General features: G+C 35.8%; 1 pseudogene; it reads left to right on the plus strand.

Annotated features, from left to right (window-relative positions):
• Window positions 1-18,383, plus strand: LOC138335668 (uncharacterized; annotated as a pseudogene).
• The last annotated feature ends 629 nt before the right edge of the window (window positions 18,384-19,012 follow it).

Consider the following 19,012-nt stretch of genomic DNA (forward strand, 5'->3'; position numbering starts at 1 on the left):
AAACGCCTGGTTGACCAAGACAGCTGAAATTGACAGGTGGCGCGAGATTCAACATGTCCGCAGGATGGGCTCGGCTGTTCTTATTGGGGGCAGTTCTCCTGAGTGTTTTTAAGAAGGTAATGTTTTGATATGCTTCTTTAGTAGAAAAAATATCACACTTGTTCATTCATTCAAATAGCATCCTCTTGCTGAGAAACTCACAATGATGTACACAATTATCAATAACGTACACTCATCCTCGCAATTTCCTGGCATGCTTATAAAAAAATCATTCCAACTTACACTCTGTTAAACCCTGATCAGATAACAATCATTCTTCCAAATAACGATATTTGAATGGTACAATATCACATTATATTGTCCACTTTATTCAAGCCTGCTCTTCTGTCAGCACATGTATTGTATCCAAAATTACTAAAACACATTATTATCCATTGGCTTTTCTGGAATCGACTTGAGTCCCAAATCTCTCACATGACATTATCTTCAGTTTGTTGAAGTTAATTACGCAAAAAAATATGTCTGTTTAGGGTTACCCGACCGACCCTATTTTTTTTAACCCCTTACCCTATTTTTTCCCACTTTGCTACGAAAAAAAAATAAAAGTCGAGATTTCGATCTCAGACTCCAGTTCTGGTCATTATTTTAGAGTGAAAGATACTTAAATAAAAAAGAAAAATTCTCCTGACCTACCGACCATGTTTTTTGTTACAGACATATATCTTTTGGCCTCATTAATTACCAATTAGAGATAAAAGTAAATCCATGTCTTTATACAAACTTAACCTTTCTGTTAAAATTATATAACTGTTATAACGTTTAATTATTGGTCAAATAGCTAGGCTAGATTGCTAACTTGATTTGTTTTGGGAGTAAGCTTTTTGGCAGAAAACATGGGTGATGAGCTAGGTTTAAATGTGTCCTTGGGGGCAGAGGCTAAAAGGACCATGTAGCTGAATCAGCAGAGCATCTAAATGACGACCAGAGGTTCAAACCCAGACCTTGTCAAATTATGCCTCTGGTAGACAATTATTGAAGCCTTTGAAATCCTGATCTGAAGCATTAACTTTGAAACAGACATTTTCATCATCACATAAGTCTTTAAGTCTTTGTTTCAAGAAGTTATTTTAGATTTATGCCTGATCCAGGAGATTCTTTATAAAGTTATTGCTGAGAATAGTAAAACCTGTTTATAATGAACATGTTTACAAAAACTTCATGGTTATAGCGTAGTGAATTTAATTCCCCATCAAGGTCTTTATAAGATGTCTGTATGATGTGTATAACGAACTATGACTATAACAAATTGATTTTGTCAGTCCCCAGAGGTACATTATTACTATTATTATTTTGCTGTAAGTATATAATTATCCCCCGCCCAACGAAGTTGGCGGGGGATATACAAATGGATTTCGTCCGTCCGTCCGTCCGTCCGTCCGTCCGTCCGTCCGTATGAATGGTTTCCGGAGCATAACTCTAAAACCAGTAGAGATATTTCCACGAAACTTCATACACACATTGGTGTTATGGTCTAGTAGTGCCTTTTGCTATTTTAAGGTTTTCAGTTTTTGTACTTTTTTCTGTAACCATGGAAACATTGCTGAAAATGGCAGATTTTTGTGTAAGAATCGTTTCCGGAGCACTACTCTAAAACCAGCAGAGATATTTCAATGAAACTTCATAGACACATTTTTCTTATGGTCTAGTAGTGCCTTTTGCTATTTTTAGGTTTTCATTTTTTGCAATTTTTCCGTAACCATGGAAACATTGCTGAAAATATCATATTTTTGTACCAGGTTCGTTTCCGCAGCATAACTCTAAAACCGGTTGAGATATATGCAAGAAACTCCATAGGCACATTAGTCTTATGGTCTTGTAGTGCCTTTTGCTATTTTAAGGTTTTCACTTCTTGTACTTTTTTCTGTAACCATGGAAACATTGCTGAAAATGGCAGATTTTTGTGTAAGAATCGTTTCCGGAGCACAACTCTAAAACCAGCAGAGATATTTCCATGAAACTTCATAAAAACATTGTTCTTATGGTCTAGTAGTGCCTTTTTATATTTTTAGGTTTTCACTTTTTGTACTTTTTTCTGTAACCATGGAAACATTGATGAAAATGGCAAATTTTTGTGTAAGAATCGTTTCCAGAGCATAACTCTAAAACCAGTAGAGATATTTCCACGAAACTTCATACACACATTGGTCTTATGGTCTTGTAGTGCCTGTTGCTATTTTTAGGTTTTCATTTTTTGCATTTTTTTCCGTAACCATGGAAACATTGCTGAAAATATCACATTTTTGTGTAAGAATCGTTTCCGGAGCATAACTCTAAAACCAGTAGAGATATTTCCACGAAACTTCATACACACATTGGTCTTATGGTCTAGTAGTGCCTTTTGCTATTTTAAGGTTTTCGTTTTTGTACTTTTTTCTGTAACCATGGAAACATTGCTGAAAATATCATATTTTTGTACCAGGTTCGTTTCCGGAGCACAACTCTAAAACCAGCAGAGATATTTCCATGAAACTTCATAGACACATTTCTCTTATGGTCTAGTAGTGCCTTTTGCTATTTTAAGGTTTTCATTTTTTGCACTTTTTCTGTAACCATGGAAACATTGCTGAAAATATCATATTTTTGTACCAGGTTCGTTTCCGCAGCATAACTGGAAAACCAGCAGAGATATTTCCATGAAACTTCATAGACTCATTCTTTTTATGGTCTTGTAGTACCTTTTGCTATTTTTAGGTTTTCATTTCTTGCACTTTTTCCGTTACCATGGAAACATTGCTGAAAATATCATGGTAAATGGTAAATGTTACTTTGCAAAGCTCCACCCATCTTTGTGTATAAAGTCTAATATAAATGTCAAGGCTGTATACCTGATTCAACAATTGCAGCCCCGCTCTACTTGAATTATACTCCATCTTTCTTTAGCTAAACTTCCTTTTTCCTGGTTTTTTTCATACACATAAGTCTTCTCAATCAAACTTACTTCAGCTTTGATATCTCCATTGGCGGGGGATCTGAATGACTATGTCCTTGTTAACTTTTCAAGCATGCATTCAGTAGGTGAGGGGGTTGTTCTTTGTAGCTTCTTAAGATCTGAAAAGGATTGCTTATATTTCTTGGTATTTGAGGATACTGCCAAGTTCAAACAGATTTGATAGTGTCCACATAGTTGAATGAATCTACAAGGTTCTATCTGATGGATATAGTTTCATGTGAAGAAGTAATGGAGATTTCAGATTAATTATGTTTGCAGGACAAATCCAGGAAATGTATTTTAGATCCACATTTTACAATTTGTACTTCAATACATTCTATGTTATACATGTACAGTGACGAACCACTCAACCATTTGTAACTAATGTTCCTTTCATTTCTTAAAAAGAAAGTTGTGTCCATGAACGTTTCCACAAGCTATTCCAATCCAGAAGATGTGGTCTCCAAGACAACTCCAATGGGAGTGTGTTCCCCACAGGAGAACTCGGAAACAGGTACATGTCTAAATAAAACGTTCTGAAGAATTTTCTCATTTATTCCTGACCAAGTATATATAATTCAAAGTGAAAATTGTAGCATAAAAAAATTGTATACTTCAATCCTCTGCACCCACTTAGTAGTTAATGAGCATAAGGTCACATTCACCTTGAACTCAAAGACAAAGGTCAAATAAATATTTGTCTTTATTCATACATGTTTGCATGAAATTTGAAACTTTTTAGCACATAATAACAAAACAGATGATAGGCATTGAAAGGCATCTATGTAGAAAACTACCAATTACTTCAGTAATGATATTATATGTACCTATCTGTTTACAGGTAAAGATGAGAAGCCAGTTCTATTTTATCTGTTCCTGCTACTGCTGCTGGTACCTGTTGCCATAGCTACCTACATGTGTATAAAGTAAGATTTGGTTACTTTTTCTCCTGCCATTGAAACAACTTCCAAAACAAAGAACATAATTGATGTAGTAATCCGTCAAAATAATTCTTATGCAGGAAAAGAAAGAAGGATAGAGAGAGAGACAGAGACGCGGAATTAGTTTTCCAAAGATTTCAGAGGAAACATTTTCACACAACGACTAGGAAGGCAGGAAGGAAAATCAAAATAGAGGTATTGTTTGACATGACCAATTAAAAAAAAACCACAACAACAGTAATTAAGTTGTATAGTACTGGTAATTCTTAAAGGTAGGTTTCGCCCAACCAAGAATTTTTTTTTGTAAAATCCTTTAAAGGCCCACTACCTTTCCGAAACGGCTTTTAATTTTTAAAATGGGAATGTAAAACAAGATCAATAATTTTGTAGAGTCGCAAAAATTATTAACTTACCGTTAATACTACATTTATCATCACCTTCTGAACGATTTGAATAACATAAATAAAATGTTTAGTTTTCATAACGCGGGTCGTATTATGTTTCCCGCCGTCGTCCTAAATACCGCGCGGTAGTTGACTTTCACTGCGCCAGACGACAAAACAGCAAATTGACTCTACACTGTTTTCATATATTACGCAGGAAATCTTGCATATGTTTGGTGTCGTAACCTTATTTTAGGTCATCGGTATGCATTTTCTGATGTTATTAATGTTTTTTTAAGAAACCTTTATATTTTGCTCCAGAAAGGGAATGGGCCTTTAAACGGAAGAAAAGATGAAAAAATATATTAAAAATACCTCAATTTAATTTCTTTAAGCATATGAGATTGAGCAAATGTGTCTTGAATACAAAATTGAAGGAAATCCTTGATTTATTACAATATGTCAGCCAGACAGGATAGTATGCAAAAGAAGCTGTGATGGATTGTGTTGTCGAAGTCTCGCGCATGCGCATTGTTACATAATAAAAGTAAACAAAATGGCTGAACGAAAGCGTGTGAGAAAAAAAATGTATCTGAATCAGCAACAAAGAGGATGGAATTAGAATGGAATCGGTAGCACCCTAATCTATCTATAGGGAATGAAATTCGGAGATGGCATATAGCAATAGAAGAAACAGAAGCCACATCACAAGCAGAACTTGCCCGGATTCTGATGTGACTTGTTGCACGTGGTGAATTAATTTCAAAACATATGCCAGCGCACATACAGCGACAGACAAATTAGATATATATTTGATGTACTAAGCTAGCGAGCGTATGTAAGTAACATGAAGTGATTATATGATATGTATTAACAGTCCATCACACTTCGAATTGTTGTTGTTATTTTTTACTAAACACGCCGTGGCAAGACTGTCACTGCTACCTGACTTTTTGTTGCACACTTCCGTTTGTTGATGCGGCCTCGTTTTGGAAAAAAATATGTCATGTTCTATGTAAAGCTTGACTTCGCTCTATTTTTAGAGGAGTATTTTTCTGGACAAGCTAGGCAACTGACCACCCATATTGTTCGCTGTATGCGTTAAAAATGATCTAAAGATTATATCTATGTACAGGATAAATTTCAATTTCGTAGTTTTTATATTTCATTGGGCGAAACCTACCTTTAATCTGACTCTGATTTAGTTCATTGTAACTGTATGAGGTTGTAGAATTTCTATGTTTTTATTCATAGTCATAATAATTTTTAGAAAGGATGCCAAACAAATGGAATAATATAAGGAATTAATATCAATGATTTATTGTGTAAAGTTGTGTGAACTGAAAACTTTTCTTATCAATATAGGTGTCACCACCTTCGGAGGACGAAGGCGAGTATCATTCTCGAAGACATTACAGCAGGAGACGGATGCATACAACTCCCTCTGGTGACTACGATCTCATCACTAATCGGGATCACGATTTCCATGTTTACAGAGGTGTGTTCTGGGGATAAACCTGTTATCATAAATGAATTATCATATCAATATCTCATCACCAATCGGAATCATGATTTCCATGTTTACTGAGGTGTGTTCTGGGGATAAACCCGTTATCATAAATGAATTATCATATCAATATCTCATCACCAATCGGGATCATGATTTCCATGTTTACAGAGGTGTGTTCTGGGGATAAACCCGTTATCATAAATGAATTATCATATCAATATCTCATCACCAATCGGGATCATGATTTCCATGTTTACTGAGGTGTGTTCTGGGGATAAACCCGTTATCATAAATGAATTATCATATCAATATCTCATCACCAATCGGAATCATGATTTCCATGTTTACTGAGGTGTGTTCTGGGGATAAACCCGTTATCATAAATGAATTATCATATCATTATCTCATCACCAATCGGAATCATGATTTCCATGTTTACTGAGGTGTGTTCTGGGGATAAACCCGTTATCATAAATGAATTATATCATTATCTCATCACCAATCGGAATCATGATTTCCATGTTTACCGAGGTGTGTTCTGGGGAGAAACCCGTTATCATAAATGAATTATATCAATATCTCATCACCAATCGGAATCATGATTTCCATGTTTACCGAGGTGTGTTCTGGGGATAAACCAGTTATCATAAATGAATTATCATATCAATATCTCATCACCAATCGGAATCATGATTTCCATGTTTACCGAGGTGTGTTCTGGGGATAAACCCGTTATCATAAATGAATTATCATATCAATATCTCATCACCAATCGGAATCATGATTTCCATGTTTACCGAGGTGTGTTCTGGGGATAAACCCGTTATCATAAATGAATTATCATATCAATATCTCATCACCAATCGGAATCATGATTTCCATGTTTACCGAGGTGTGTTCTGGGGATAAACCCGTTATCATAAATGAATTATCATATCAATATCTCATCACCAATCGGAATCATGATTTCCATGTTTACTGAGGTGTGTTCTGGGGATAAACCGTTATCATAAATGAATTATCATATCAATATCTCATCACCAATCGGAATCATGATTTCCATGTTTACCGAGGTGTGTTCTGGGGATAAACCCGTTATCATAAATGAATTATCATATCAATATCTCATCACCAATCGGAATCATGATTTCCATGTTTACCGAGGTGTGTTCTGGGGATAAACCCGTTATCATAAATGAATTATCATATCAATTATCATCATCACCAATCCGGAATCATGATTTCCATGTTTACAGAGGTGTGTTCTGGGGATAAACCCGTTATCATAAATGAATTATCATATCATTATCTCATCACCAATCGGGATCATGATTTCCATGTTTACCGAGGTGTGTTCTGGGGATAAACCCGTTATCATAAATGAATTATATCAATATCTCATCACCAATCGGAATCATTTTACCGAGGTGTGTTTCTGGGAATACAACCTTGTTATCATAAATGAATTATCATATCAATATCTCATCACCAATCGGAATCGACGATTTCCTTGTTTACTGAGGTGTGTTCTGTGGGATAAACCCGTTATCATAAATGAATTTCATATCAATATCTTCTCATCACCAAATCGGGTATCATGATTTCCTTGTTTGGAGAGTGTGTGTTCTGGGGATAAACCGTTATATAAATGAATTATTATCAATATCTCATCACCAATGAATCTATGAATTTCCATGTTTACGAGGTGTGTTCTGGGGATAAAACCCGTTATCATGAAAAATGAATTATCATATCAATATCTCATCACCAATCGGATCATGATTTCCATGTTTACCGAGGTGTGTTCTGGGGATAAACCCGTTATCATAAATGGGAGAATTATATCAATCACCAATCTCATCACCATCGGAATCATGATTTCCATGTTTACCGAAGGATGTGTGTTCTGGGGATAAAAACCTGTTATCAATAAATGAATTATAATATCAAGTCAATATCTAACATCACCAATCTGGGGATAAACGAGAAAACCTATACTACCCCCCCCAACATTGAAAATATCATCCAAAACACAACAAAGAATTATCAATATCACACCCTACTCAATCATCACCAATTAATCGGTCGGACGGAAAATCAAAATAATTCCTTCTTCCATGTTTAAAATATATGAATTTCCCACCAAGATTAAACAAAAACCACCTCCTGTTTAAACTGAACACCCGAGGTGAGTGTATGCTGGGCTCTGGGGATACACCTAAACCCCGTTAATCAATAAATCAATCCATTAATTCATATCAATATCTCATCACCAAATCGGGATTTCCAATCATAGCCGAATATTCCATGTAATTATAACCGAGTTGTGTTCTCAAGGGGAATAAACCGATGTTATCATAAATGAATGTATTAATATCATTATTATCTCATCACCAATCGGAATCATGATTTCCAATTTCCATGTTGTTACATAAGAGAATTATGTGTTCTCTGGTGGCAAAATAAACCCAGTGGGGGGATAAATCATCCATAAATGAATTATTAGTATCATTATCTCATCCATCCAATCATGATTTCCAAATCAGGTGATTTCCATGTTTACATCATACCAGAATTTATATCAATTATCTGGGGATAATCAAATTTTCCCCGTTATCCATAGCCCGTATCATAAATGCAATTATCATATCAATATCTCATCACCAATCGTGAATCAATGATTTTTCCATGTTTACCGAGGTGTGGTTTCTGACGGAATCACAAAACCCGGTTATCATAAAATAGAAAATTATATCATATCATTATCTCTCATCACCAATCGGGATCAACGATTTTCCAAAGATTTACTGCGAGGTTTGTTCTGGGGAGAATAAACCCTTTATCATAAATGCATTATCATCTATCCATATCCTCATCACCAATCGGGAATCATGATTTCCATGTTTACTTGAGAAGTGTGTTCTTGGGGAATAAAACCCTTATCATAAATGAATTATCATATCAATAACTCATCCACCAAAACGGAATCATGATTTTCCAATGTTTTACCGAAGGTGTGTTCTGGGGATAAAACCCAATATCATAATTGAAAATATTATCAGTTTAACTATCCATTCACCAATCGGAATCATGATTTCCATATATTACCTAGGTGTGAGTTCTGGGGATAACAACTCCGGTTCTATCATAAATGAATTAGATCAAATTATCATCATCGGTATCATGATATAGTTTGTTCTCATCACCCCAATTTTCATTAACACATCAATCATCATGGATTTACCATGTTTTACTAGAAGGTGTGTTCTGAGGATAAACCCGTTATCAAAATGAATTATCAAATCATCTCATCACCAATCGGGATCATGATTCCATGTTTTTATAACCCCGAAAATATAAAATATCAAAATCTCATCACCAATCGGTAATCGGGATCATGATTTCCATGTTTACCGAGTGTGTGTCTGGGGGATAAACCCGTTATCCATGCAATGAATAATAACAATAATATCACCATATATCTCATCACCAAGTTTACCAGGTGTGTTAATATGGGGGATCAATGAAAATATATCAATTCCATGTTTAACGGAATCGAGAATTGTTTACCGAGATGGGTTTTCAGGATAAAACCTGTTATCATTAATGAATTATCATATCAATACCTTCATCACCAATCGTGAAAATCATGATTATCCATGTTTAACCAATGTGAGTTCTCTGGAATAAACCGTGTTATCATTAATGAATTATCATACAATTATCTCCATCAACAATCGAATCATGATTTCCATGTTTAACGAGGTGTGTTCTGTTCTGGGGATAAACCCGTTATCATAGAAAATGAATTAACATATCAAGTATCTCACTCATCACCAATCGGAAAATCATGATTTCCATGTTTACCGAGGTGGTGTTCTGGGGATAAACCTGTATCATAAATGAATTTATCATTATCCTGAACACCAAACGGGTCACTATTATCATTGTATACAATATCTGCTGGGGGAATAAAACTGTTTATCATAAATGAATATCATATCAATATCTCTCACCAATTGGGAAGCCGATCGATTTCCAAGTTTACCGAGGTGTGTTCAGGAATAAACCCTTTATCAGTAATGAATTATATCCAATCTCAATCACCAATCAGTCCACGATTTCCATGACATACCGATTGGTGTTCTGGGATAAACTGTTATCATAAAAGAATTAAAAATCATTAACTCATCACAATCGGGATCACGATTTTCCATGAATATCAGACTATCGGTTTTGGGGAATACACCCGTCACAAAAAATGAATTATCATAATAACTCATCACTGCAATCGGCAATCATGAGAATTTCTCCATGTTTACTCTAGGTGTTGTTCTGGGGGGGATAAAACCTGTTATCATAAATGAATTATCGTATCAATATGCCCATCGACAAACGGTAATCATGATTTCCATGTTAACCGAGGTGTGGTCTGGTGGGATAAACCTGTTATTATTAATGGAATTATATCAAAAATCTCATCACCAGATCGGAAATCAACAGATTTCCCATGTTTACTGAAGTGTGTTCCTGGGGATAAACAACCTGTTATCAATAAAAATGAATTATCATATCAATAATCTCATCAATCAAATCGGAATCATGATTGCCATGTTTAACCAGAAGGTGTGTTCTGGGGATAAACCTCGTTATCATAAAATGAATTATCATATCATTAATCGTCATCACCAATACGACATCATGATTTCCTATGTTTACAGACCGATCTGGTGTGTTATCTGGGGATGAAAACCGTTTTTATCATTAAATGAATTATCAAATAACAATATCCTCAATTCACGAATCGGAATCATGATTTCCATGTCTTTACTAGAGGTGTGTTCTGGGGAATAAACCCATTTATCAAATAAATGAATTATCATATCACATATCTCATCACCAAAATCGAATCATGATTTCCATGTTTAACCGAGGTGTGTTCGAGGGGATAAACCCTCGTATCCATAAATGCAATATATCATTAACAAAAAAATCTGCGTCACCAAGTCGGAATCACGTTATTTCAGTGTTTACAAAGTTGTGTTCTGGGGAAAAACCGTTATCATTAATGAATTAAAACATATCATTAAACTCATCACCAATCGGAATTCACGATTTCCCAATAGAGTTTACAGAGAGGTATGTGTTTCTGGGGGATAACACGGTGTTACATAAATGAATTATTCATATCAATATCTCATCACCCAATCTGGATCAATGATATGCCAAGTTCATTTACTACCAGAAGGCGTGTGTTTCTGGGGTGTAAAACCCGTTATCATAAATGAATTAATCATAATCATTAACTCATCACCAATTTCGAATCATGATTTCCATGTTTACTGAGGTGTGTTTCTGGGGATAAACCCGTTAACATGAAATGAATTGTCATATCATTACCTCATCACCATCGGAATCATGAATTTCCATGTTTTACCGAGGTGTGTTCTGGGATAAACCCGTTATCATAAATGAATTATCGTATCACAATATCACATCACCAATTCGGGATCGATATTTCCCATGTTAACCCCGAGGTTTGGGTTCTGGGATAAACCCGTTATCATAAATGAATTATCATATCAATATCTCATCACCAATCATGATATGTGTTATATTTTCCATGTTTTACAACATTTGATGTGATGTTCTCATAAACCAAATGTGTTAATTCATAAATGAATTTCCAATTTATATCACCAACCGGACATTTTTATGTGTTAATTACCCTCTGTTTTCTCATCAAAATTGTATGTGTTATTATAATGTATTTAACATACCACATTTGTATGTGTTAATTTCCATGATGTATTTGTAGGGTACCAACATTTGTATGTGTTAATTACCCCTCATTATGTATTTGTAGGAGTACATATGTGTTTCATGATGTATTTGTAGGAGTACATTGTATGTGTTAATTACCCCTCTGAATGTATTTAGGAGTATCACCAAATGTATGTGTTTATATGTATTTGTAGGAGTACCACATTTGTATGTGTTAATTACCCCTCTGATGTATTTGTAGGAGTATCACACATTTGTATGTGTTATATTAATAATCTGATGTATTGTATGTTTACCACATTTGTGTGTGTTAATTACCCCTGGGATACATATGTATTTGAAGGAGTACCACATTTGCGTATGTGTTACTTACCCTGTCTGAAATATTTGGCGAAAGTCAGTACCACATTTGAACTGTGTTAATTACCCCTCTGATGTAATTTTGTAAGGAGTACAGACATTTGTACTGTGTTATTACCCCTACTGATGTATTTGTAGGAGTACCACATTTGTAAGTGTTAATTTACCCCTCTGAACTGTATTTGTAGGAGTAACTCATTTGTATGTGTAAATACCCCTCTGATGTATAGAGTACCACTTTTGTATGGTTAATTACACTCTGATGTATTGGTTGGAGTAACACTCACATTTGTATGTGTTTAATTACCACTATTTGTCTGAGTTAATTACCGCTTCTAATATATTTGTAGGAGTATCCAGACATTTGTATGTGTTAATTACCCCTCTGATATAGTTACCACATTTGTATGTGTTAATTACCACTTATTATATTTGTTACCCATCTGATGTATTCTGATTATTGGTAGGAGTACCACATTTGTATGTGTTAATTACCCCTTGATGTATTTGTAGGAGTACCACATTTGTATGTGTTAATTACCCCCTATGATGTATTTGTAGGAGTACCACATTTGTATGTGTTAATTTACCCCCTCTGATGTTTTTGTAGGAGTACCACATTTGGTATGTGTTAATTACCCCTATGATGTATTTGTAGGAGTACCACATTTGTATGTGTTAATTACCCCTCTGATGTATTTGTAGGAGTACCACATTTGTATGATGTTAATTACTCCTCTTGATGTATTTGTAGGAGTACCACATTTGTATGTGTTAATTACCCCCTCTGATGTATTTGTAGGAGTACCACATTTGTACTGTGTTAATTACTACCCTACTGATGTATTTGTAGGAGTACCACATTTGTATGTGTTAATTACCCCTCTGATGTATTTGTAGGAGTACCACATTTGTATGTGTTAATTACCCCTCTGATGTATTTGTAGGTAGTTACACATTTGTATGTGTTAATTACCCCCTCTGATGGTATTTGTAGGAGTACCACATTTGTATGTGTTAATTACCCCTCTGATGTATTTGTAGGAGTACCACATTTGTATGTGTTAATTACCCTCTGATGTATTTGTAGGAGTACCACATTTGTATGTGTTAATTACCCTCTGATTGTATTTGTAGGAGTACACATTTGTATGTGTTAATTACCCCTCTGATGTATTTGTAGGAGTACCACATTTGTATGTGTTAATTACCCCTCTGATGTATTTGTAGGAGTACAACATTTGTATGTGTTAATTACTACTCTGATGTATTTGTAGGAGTACCACATTTGTATGTGTTAATTACACCTCTGATGTATTTGTAGGAGTACCACATTTGTATGTGTTAATTACCCCTCTGATGTATTTGTAGGAGTACCACATTTGTATGTGTTAATTACCCCTCTGATGTATTTGTAGGAGTACAACATTTGTATGTGTTAATTACCCCTCTTATGTATTTGTAGGAGTACCACATTTGTATGTGTTAATTACTCCTATGATGTATTTGTAGGAGTACCACATTTGTATGTGTTAATTACCCCTCTGATGTATTTGTAGGAGTACCACATTTGTATGTGTTAATTACCCCTCTGATGTATTTGTAGGGAGTACCACATATTGTATGTGTTAATTACCCCTCTGATGTATTTGTAGGAGTACCACATTTGTATGTGTTAATTACCCCTCTGATGTATTTGTAGGAGTACCACATTTGTATGTGTTAATTACCCCTCTGATATATTTGTAGGAGTACCACATTTGTATGTGTTAATTACCCCTCTGATGTATTTGTAGGAGTACCACATTTGTATGTGTTAATTACTCCTGATGATGTATTTGTAGGAGTACCACATTTGTATGTGTTAATTACCCCTCTGATGTATTTGTAGGAGTACAACATTTGTATGTGTTAATTACCCCTCTGATGTATTTGTAGGAGTACCACATTTGTATGTGTTAATTACCCCTCTGATGTATTTGTAGGAGTACCACATTTGTATGTGTTAATTACCCCTCTGATGTATTTGTAGGAGTACCACATTTGTATGTGTTAATTACCACCTCTGATGTATTTGTAGGAGTACCACATTTGTATGTGTTAATTACCCCTCTGATGTATTTGTAGGAGTACCACATTTGTATGTGTTAATTACCCCTCTGATGTATTTGTAGGAGTACCACATTTGTATGTGTTAATTACCCCTCTGATGTATTTGTAGGAGTACCACATTTGTATGTGTTAATTACCCCTCTGATGTATTTGTAGGAGTACCACTTTTGTATGTGTTAATTACCCCTCTGATGTATTTGTAGGAGTACCAACATTTGTATGTGTTAATTACCCCTGATGTATTTGTAGGAGTACCACATTTGTATGTGTTAATTACCCCTCTGATGTATTTGTAGGAGTACCACATTTGTATGTGTTAATTACCCCTCTGATGTATTTGTAGGAGTACCACATTTGTATGTGTTAATTACCCCTCTGATGTATTTGTAGGAGTACCACATTTGTATGTGTTAATTACCCCTCTGATGTATTTGTAGGAGTACCACATTTGTATGTGTTAATTACCCCTCTGATGTATTTGTAGGAGTACCACATTTGTATGTGTTAATTACCCCTCTGATGTATTTGTAGGAGTACCACATTTGTATGTGTTAATTACCCCTCTGATGTATTTGTAGGAGTACCACATTTGTATGTGTTAATTACCCCTCTGATGTATTTGTAGGAGTACCACATTTGTATGTGTTAATTACCCTTCTGATGTATTTGTAGGAGTACCACATTTGTATGTGTTAATTACCCCTCTGATGTATTTGTAGGAGTACCACATTTGTATGTGTTAATTACCCCTCTGATGTATTTGTAGGAGTACCACATTTGTATGTGTTAATTACCCCTCTGATGTATTTGTAGGAGTACCACATTTGTATGTGTTAATTACCCCTCTGATGTATTTGTAGGAGTACCACATTTGTATGTGTTAATTACCCCTCTGATGTATTTGTAGGAGTACCACATTTGTATGTGTTAATTACCCCTCTGATGTATTTGTAGGAGTACCACTTTTGTATGTGTTAATTACAACCTATTTGATGTATATTTGTAGGAGTACCACATTTGTATGTGTGTTAATTAACCCCTCTGATGTATTTGTAGGAGTACCACATTTGTATGTGTTAATTACCCCTCTGATGTATTTGTAGGAGTACCACATTTGTATGTGTTAATTACCCCTCTGATGTATTTGTAGGAGTACCACATTTGTATGTGTTAATTACCCCTCTGATGTATTTGTAGGGAGTACCACATTTGTATGTGTTTAATTACCCCTCTGATGTATTTGTAGGGAGTACCACATTTGTATGTGTATTAATTACCCCTCCGGATGTATTTGTAGGAGTACCACATTTGTATGTGTTAATTACCCTCTGATGTATTTGTAGGAGTACCACATTTGTATGTGTTAATTACCCCTCTGATGTATTTGTAGGAGTACCACATTTGTATGTGTTAATTACCCCTCTGATGTATTTGTAGGAGTACCAACATTTGTATGTGTTAATTACCCCTCTGATGTATTTGTAGGAGTACCTACATTCATGTATTGTTAATTACCCCTCTGATGTTATTTGTAGGAGTACCACATTTGTATGTGTTAATTACACCTCTGATGTATTTGTAGGAGTACCACATTTGTATGTGTTAATTACCCCTCTGATGTATTTGTAGGAGTACCACATTTGTACTTGTTAATTACCCCTCTGATGTATTTGTAGGAGTACCACATTTGTATGTGTTAATTACCCCTCTGATGTATTTGTAGGAGTACCACATTTGTATGTGTTAATTACCCCACTGATGTATTTGTAGGAGTACCACATTTGTATGTGTTTTTAATTACCCTTCCTGATGTAACTTGGTAGGAGTACTACCAATTTGTAATGTGTTAATTACCCCTCTGTTGTATTTGTAGGAGTACCCACATTTGTATGTGTTAATTACCCTCTGATTATTTGTAGGAGTACCACATTTGTATGTGTTTAATTACCCCTCTGATGTATTTGTAGGAGTACCACATTTGTACTTGTTAATTACCCCTCTGATGTATTTGTAGGAGTACCACATTTGTATGTGTTAATTACCCCTCTGATGTATTTGTAGGAGTACCACATTTGTATGTGTTAATTACCCCTCTGATGTATTTGTAGGAGTACCACATTTGTATGTGTTAATTACCCCTCTGATGTATTTGTAGGAGTACCACATTTGTATGTGTTAATTACCCCTCTCTGATGTATTTGTAGGAGTACCACATTTGTTGTGTTAATTACTATGTATGTGTAGGAGTACCACATTGTATGTGTTAATTACCCTCTGATGTATTTGTAGGAGTACCACATTTGTATGTGTTAATTACCCCTCTGATGTATTTGTAGGAGTACCACATTTGTATGTGTTAATTACCCCTCTGATGTATTTGTAGGAGTACCACATTTGTATGTGTTAATTACCCCTCTGATGTATTTTGTAGGAGTACCACATTTGTATGTGTTAATTACCCCTCTGATGTATTTGTAGGAGTACCACATTTGTATGTGTTAATTACCCCTCTGATGTATTTGTAGGAGTACCACATTTGTATGTGTTAATTACACACCTCTGATGTATTTGTAGGAGTACCCACATTTGTATGTGTTAATTACCCTCTGATGTATTTGTAGGAGTACCACATTTGTATGTGTTAATTACCCCTCTGATGTATTTGTAGGAGTACCACATTTGTATGTGTTAATTACCCCTCTGATGTATTTGTAGGAGTACCACATTTGTATGTGTTAATTACCCCTCTGATGTATTTGTAGGAGTACCACATTTGTATGTGTTAATTACCCCTTGATGTATTTGTAGGAGTACCACATTTGTATGTGTTAATTACACCCTCTGATGTATTTGTAGGAGTACCACATTTGTATGTGTTATTATGTATTTGTAGGAGTACACATTTGTATGTGTTAATGTGTAGAGTACCACATTTGTCTTGTTACCCTCTGATGTATTGTAGGACTGATGTATTTGTAGGAGTACCACATTTGTACTGTGTTTAATTACCCCTCTGATGTATTTGTAAGAGTACCACATTTGTATGTGTTAATTAATCCTTGATGTATTTGTAGAGTACCACCTGTTAAATATTTGTAGGAGTATCACATTTGTATTGTTAATTACCCTCTGATATATGGTAGAGCCTGATGTATTACCCTTTGTTTTGTAGGAGTACCACATATGTATCTACACATTTGAGAGTATCACTCATTACACCCTGCCTCACCCTCAGCTGTTTAAAAAACGGCTTTAGTCCAGCCCCACAGTATGGTGACTACCGATGCAGTCCCTCCCGCCCAAGAGGTAGACCAGAAAAAATTGCTAAAAGTCTGCCATTCTTATATGACTTTGCACTTAACGGGAAAACTTATGTTTCATCTGATTCCTTAAATCACAAGGAGTCTTGGCAGAATGTGAAGTCTCACGCCAATGAATTGTCCAACAGAAGCTGGTTTCCTAGTGAATCTGATATTGCTGAGTACTGTACTGCCCACGAAGACACGCTGATGAACTGTACAGAGAGTACTGTTTTTGAACAAGGTCCCAACATTTCCCAGGGTAAACCATCTGGTCATGGAATCCACAGTATCAGTCAGACACCCGTCCAATCGACTGGTCGATCTGTCGTGACTCCACAGACTGTTAAAGTACAGAATTTCTCTGTGAGTCGGGTGTACGCCGCCGATGATTCTAGTGATGGTAAAAAGGCTCTGTTTACCTCCATGTACAATAAGAAACAATCTCTATTGAGCATTGAGTGTGATTCTGACTCTGTTGTAGCAGGTCAGGATTGTGACAGTCACAATAATTCATCAAGCAGACACTTTGACTCCATTAACATGTCACAGCGGCCACGCTTGGTTGCTGATTATGAAAACACTACATTTGAGACATCTGTGGTAGAAGTTGTACCAAGGCTTAGTCTTCCCCTCCAGGATAATATAGGTGATATTGAAGCCCCAGAAAACAAAATGTCTGCTGTATTAATAGATCCTAATAATAATATTGAGGGGAAAACGGGTCTAGTTCTGCAGAATGAAGAGAATGGTGATGTTTTCGTCCTGGAGGAGGGAGAAAGTATGGTGTGACCTTAAGGAAGGTGAAAGTATGGTGTGACCTTAAGGAGGGAGAAAGTATGGTGTGACCTTAAGGAAGGAGAAAGTATGGTGTGACCTTAAGGAAGGAGAAAGTATGGTGTGACCTTAAGGAAGGTGAAAGTATGGTGTGACCTTAAGGAGGGAGAAAGTATGGTGTGACCTTAAGGAGGGAGAAAGTATGGTGTGACCTTAAGGAAGGTGAAAGTATGGTGTGATAGTATGGTGTGACCTTAAGGAAGGTGAAAGTATGGTGTGACCTTAAGGAGGGAGAAAGTATGGTGTGACCTTAAGGAGGGAGAAAGTATGGTGTGACCTTAAGGAAGGTGAAAAGGAGGGAGAAAGTATGGTGTGACCTTAAGGAGGGAGAAAGTATGGTGTGACCTTAAGGAGGGAGAAAAATGGTGTGACCTTAAGGGGGAGAAAGTATGGTGTGACCTTAAGGAAGGAGAAAGTATGGTGTGACCTTAAGGAAGGAGAAAGTATGGTGTGACCTTAAGGAAGGAGAAAGTATGGTGTGACCTTAAGGAGGGAGAAAGTATGGTGTGACCTTAAGGAAGGAGAAAGTATGGTGTGACCTTAAGGAAGGTGAAAGTATGGTGTGACCTTAAGGAAGGTGAAAGTATGGTGTGACCATAAGGAAGGTGAAAGTATGGTGTGACCTTAAGGAAGGTGAAAGTATGGTGTGACCTTAAGGAGGGAGAAAGTATGGTGTGACCTTAAGGAGGAGAAAGTATGGTGTGACCTTAAGGAAGGAGAAAGTATGGTGTGACCTTAAGGAAGGTGAAAGTATGGTGTGACCTTAAGGAGGGAGAAAGTATGGTGTGACCTTAAGG

This window comes from Argopecten irradians, chromosome 11, assembly GCF_041381155.1.
Source record: "Argopecten irradians isolate NY chromosome 11, Ai_NY, whole genome shotgun sequence".
In the NCBI taxonomy this organism is placed as follows: domain Eukaryota; kingdom Metazoa; phylum Mollusca; class Bivalvia; order Pectinida; family Pectinidae; genus Argopecten; species Argopecten irradians.